The sequence below is a fragment of the Asparagus officinalis genome, unplaced genomic scaffold (assembly GCF_001876935.1).
Source record: "Asparagus officinalis unplaced genomic scaffold, Aspof.V1 AsparagusV1_Un1589, whole genome shotgun sequence".
Lineage (NCBI taxonomy): Eukaryota > Viridiplantae > Streptophyta > Magnoliopsida > Asparagales > Asparagaceae > Asparagus > Asparagus officinalis.
In genome coordinates, this window is record NW_017973848.1 from 1 (window position 1) to 5,466 (window position 5,466).

Sequence of the window (5,466 nt, forward strand, 5' to 3'; positions counted from 1 at the left end):
CAGGTAGAATAGAGTTATGAAACTTTCATCTTGCTAACCATTTATCATTTATATTTCAGATGGATATTGAGTCGTGCCTTTCTATTGAATTTTGACATTGGAAAATATCCTTACTGTGAAACTACTTTTCTTGTTATTTTCTGTGAGAATGGAAACTATCATTTTAATGTCCTGTGTGTTAGAGGAAAAGAGCCTTTTTGGAATTATTATGCATTGCCTGTTACTATTAGTGCTATTGCTACTTTCTTCTTCTTCTTGTTTTTCCTCTTCTTTTTCAGCTGAACCCAACTAGAACAGATACTGATGCATTGTTGGTGTAGGCTCCCTTTGATGCATATCTACTCTCGTCGTCGTCGTTAGAGCTCTCTCGCCGCCTCCCTCCCTGTCTTGTCGCCAAAACTAGGGCTCCCTCACTCCCTCTCTCGTCTCCAAAACCATCGTCGCCCTCCTCCTCGTGTCGTCGTCGTCATCGTCGGAGCTCTCTCGCCACCTCCTCCTCTCCCCTAAAAACCCTGATTCGAGCTCCTCCTCCTCCTTCAGTAGTAGACCGACCGCTCGATTGGACCGCCGCTCAAAGCTCTGTCGCTCCCTCCTCCTCTTCGGTGAAAACCCTAACCCTAATCCCCCTTTCCATCAAAAACCTAATCGCCACTTAATTTGGCCTTCTCCTCCACTTAATCGGAGTTCGACCCAGAAGCCTGGATTCATTAATTGGTATCTTATTCTAAAAGTGAGTATTTTATTTCCTATTTTTATTCATTTTTCTGGGTTTTTTCATTAATTTATGTTTTATTTGTTTTTATTATGGGAATGTATATGTGTAGATTGATGAGGATTCAGGGAGTGATATGATCCGAAAGCGATATCGCTAGTTGGGTATGTTTTAAATCTAATTTAACTTGTAAATTTCTTTTCACAAGAGAAAATATATAGAAGTTTATTTGTTCACAAATTAATCACTACACATGATCAATTCTTGATTGAAAACATGTGGAATACTACTTCCATTAGTATCAATTGAATACCTTTGATTTAAACTGCACCAATTTTGTATAATGGCACTATCATTGTACAGTTAACCCCTTTCAAGGAAATATTACATCATTGCAACACTGTTATACTGATTTGGCTGATTTATTGGTACTGTTATTGATATAGAATAATTAAAATTGACACTATATGAACAAATCTTGATAGTGTCATCCTGCCTGCAAAACTGGAAAATAAAATTTAATCATCATTTTGCTTTATATTGGATGTTGTAAATTGCTTCATATATGTTTCAGTCCTTATGTTTACTATTTTCATATTCTCCTGTCAAATTTTAATGGCGTTCTGTTTGTTCGAAACTTGATATATCAAGATTACTTATTTGACATGTATCAGGTAGAATAGAGTTATGAAATTTCATCTTGCTAACCATTTATCATTTATATTTCAGATGGATATTGAGTCGTGCATTTCTATTGATTTTGACATTGAAAATATCCTTACTGTGAAACTATTTTCTTTGTTATTTTTCTGTGAGAATGGAAACTATCATTTTAATGTCCTGTGTGTTAGAGGAAAAGAGCTTTTGGAATTATTATGCATTGCCTGTTACTATTAGTGCTATTGCTACTTTCTTCTTCTTCTTGTTTTTCCTCTTCTTTTTCAGCTGAACCCAACTAGAACAGATACTGATGCATTGTTGGTATAGGCTTCCTTTGATGCATATCTACAGTATGTACTGAATTTCTGTCACCTATATGTCTTTATGGTCTTTAAGCTAAAAGTTTACTTGAATTCTTGAAACTCATCATCCATCTTAGTGGATAATTTTTTTCCTTGTTTTTAGCTGATCTTAATACTCTATACAACTATCCAGTGCATTCAATTGGTCTTGGTTCTCAAGGTTGCAATTTGAGTAGTGTTTTATTGAACTTTATTATCTACATGTTCTTGTTACTTTTCACCATGATTTCTTTTTTGAGAACTATTGTTATTCTTTTAGTACATGAAGTTTCTAACATCTGTTCATAGACTAACATTTATACCTTTGATTTAAACTGCACCAATTTTGTATAATGGCACTATCATTGTACAGTTAACCCCTTTCAAGGAAATATTACATCATTGCAACACTTTGAATAAGAGAATAAGGACATTTATCCACTTTGAATAAGAGAATAAGGACATTTATCTATATAAAAATTTACCATCTTTATCGCCAAAGATCATATAGACGGCCCCTGTTGAGGATTATATAGGGAGGAAGGACAGGTTTTCGTGGGTACCAGATTTGGGAATTTCATTGGTTTGTGTTATGTCTTGCTTGGACAAGATTCATTATTTTGTTTGCAGTGATATCTTAATTGCTTGCACTGATTTAAAAATGGTTGTGGAATACATGTCACATTCTGCGCACAATACATTGAAGTCACACATGTATATGTATATACATGCACAACCCACACATATCCATGTGTATATGTACACACACCATGAATGCTCATCCTTCAACCCTCTTTGCAGACTTTCATCTAAAAGGCTGACAGATTTTTCTTTTTTACTGATCACACTTATTAGATGACTGAAGCTAGTTAGACGCATGTTAGTTTGTCTATTGTTTTGGTTCAGAGTTCAGAATCATCTTTCTTATTTGGTAATGCATGCCAATTTTTAGTCTTCATTTTCTCCAACAGTTATGCCAATTAGTGGTTTTGTATGGTCATCGTCCCTTTGCGTAGTAGAAACTAACATAAAATTTTCAAATAGGCTGTACAAAGAGTGTTATTATATGACAGGCATAGAGATATGAGGCTTGATGTTGATAATGTCTTATGAGGTAAGTCATAAGAGAAAGTTATGTTGCTCGCCGATCAATTTCTTCATATTTGTAAGCTACTTTTAACATTGACATTAATTAACTTTTCACAGGAGCTACTTGCATTGACAGAGAGAATAGGAAATGTGAGCACTGGAATTAGTGAATAAACTATTGTGAAGTTCCTGAAGCAGAGGAAATATATTTCCCTTACCGAGGAAACCCCTAGTGATGTTGAACCATGCTGCATTTGTCAGGTATAAGCCTATTTGATCTCTTAGCAGTTTTTCTTCCCCTAACTTTTGGAAGTTTATTTTATACAATAGCTTTGCAGACATTTGCTATTACCTGACTTTTGATAAGCTAACATTTGCTATTTTGGTAAAGAGTAATAATACTAATTGTTCTATGCTTTTGGTACTACTTTGATGTACTATTTAGAATGGGAAGATGAAACTCCTTGCCTCATTGATTTCAAGATTAAGTAGAAATTAATTGAGGAGATATAGGAAAATTCCAAGCATAACTTGAGATAACTATTGTGAAGTGCCTGAAGCAGAGGAAATATATTTCCCTTACCGAGGAAACCCCTAGTGATGTTGAATCATGCTGCATTTGTCAGGTATAAGCCTATTTGATCTCTTAGCAATTTTTCTTCCCCTAACTTTTGGAAGTTTGTTTTATACAATAGCTTTGCAGACATTTGCTATTACCTGACTTTTGATAAGCTAACATTTGCTATTTTGGTAAAGAGTAATAATACTAATTGTTCTATGCTTTTGGTACTACTTTGATACTATTTAGAATGGGAAGATGAAACTCCTTGCCTCATCATTGATTTCAAGATTAAGTAGAAATTAATTGAGGAGATATAGGAAAATTCCAAGCATAACTTGAGATGTGGAAAATATGAGAACCTTCATTTACTTTTCTCTATCAACATCATTTTATTACAAGCAAATTCGATTTATGTTTGTTTCTTTATACATGTATACAACGTTTGTCTGTTTGAGTCACCTACACCTTATAAATTCCGGTAAAAATCATGAACTTTCAAAATTATACAGACCCCTCTGAACTATTGGAATTGTCATAAATGGTGTTACTTTGAAGGGTGAAAGACCTAGCTACCCTTATATATATCTATCAACCTAACCCAAAAAAACTCGGCAAGAGAAAAACTATACAAGGCCAAAATTGTCTAGAACATGTCTCATGCAAAACATATGATGACTAAAACTAATTTTTGTTGGTAGCAAAAGAAGCATAGTGTTTCTCTAATTTATAAAGTTTTGGGGGCGTTTTGTGCAATAACATCCCCAAAGTTCTTGGGAGGAAGTTTGTTTTATACAATAGCTTTGCAGACATTTGCTATTACCTGACTTTTGATAAGCTAACATTTGCTATTTTGGTAAAGAGTAATAATACTAATTGTTCTATGCTTTTGGTACTACTTTGATACTATTTAGAATGGGAAGATGAAACTCCTTGCCTCATCATTGATTTCAAGATTAAGTAGAAATTAATTGAGGAGATATAGGAAAATTCCAAGCATAACTTGAGATGTGGAAAATATGAGAACCTTCATTTACTTTTCTCTATCAACATCATTTTATTATAAGCATTTTATTATTACAAGCAAATTTGATTTATGTTCGTTTCTTTGTACACGTATACAACGTTTGGCTGTTTCAGTCACCTACACCTTATAAATTCCGGTAAAAATCATGAACTTTCAAATTAAGCATTTTTATTATAAGCATTTTATTATAAGCATTTTATTATTACAAGCAAAATTTATCCATGTTAATACTTCACGGTGCATATATTTTTAAATCAACATCTCTTTCAACGAAATTTCCTCCGGTTTCTGACAGGAAGAGTATGTCGAAGAGGACGAGGTCGGAAGACTGGACCGTGGGCATGATTTCCACACCGCTTGCATAAAACAGTGGCTGATGATGAAAAACTTGTGTCCTGTTTGCAAAACTACAGGCATTGCCAACATCAAATGATAGAAGAATATATGCACATTGCAAAATTAATTGAAGATGCCGTTGGTACGACAATAGCTTGGCCATCAGACAAAGTTGTTATGCTTTAAAAAGCTGGTAAGTTATACATCTTGCAATCGTGTGTTTTTACTTTATCATGTTTGTTTTAGTTGTAATTTTGGTGTTGTTAATTTCTGTTTTTGCAGTAGTACTAGTACTCAATTTCTGAAGATGATGAGTCTCCCAAGCCATATGTAATGCAGCAAAGTTAATTTTTGTTGTTCTGTGTACTATGGTTAATTTCTTGTACTCCATGTTGGATTATCCAAAGACTAGTATTTGTTTTTTGACACATTTGTGTTGACTCTTCTTGTATGCTACAACTTGGTTATGTATCAGTTTGAACCCTTAAATGAAATATTTTCTTTTATGATTGTCACAATTGGAAGTTATTTCTAGTTCAACCTCAAAGGTTTATAGGCACAACTGAAATGCTATAAGAAGTGGAAACAATTAATTTGGCACAACTGAGAATCTGTGTTTGATTTTCTTATCTAAAGCCTTGGAGATTCGGACTTGATAGAACTCAATGTGTTGTTGAGCCTCAAGCCGTTTTTCATCTAACGCCTCGAGTTCGGTGAGATGCCATTGATGACTTTCTTCGGT

The 5,466-nt window shown here is 34.1% G+C and overlaps 1 long non-coding RNA gene across 2 annotated transcripts; it reads left to right on the plus strand.

Moving 5' to 3' along the window:
* Positions 1-965: 965 nt before the first annotated feature.
* On the plus strand, positions 966-5,239 carry LOC109828464. 2 transcript variants are annotated; one of them, XR_002243692.1, is made up of 5 exons: positions 966-1,722; positions 2,758-2,827; positions 2,920-3,063; positions 4,684-4,917; positions 5,007-5,239. It is a non-coding gene; the product is annotated as an uncharacterized LOC109828464 (long non-coding RNA). The 2 variants fall into 2 exon arrangements; XR_002243693.1 differs by lacking the exons at positions 966-1,722; positions 2,758-2,827; positions 2,920-3,063 and adding an exon at positions 3,348-3,428.
* Positions 5,240-5,466: the final 227 nt, after the last annotated feature.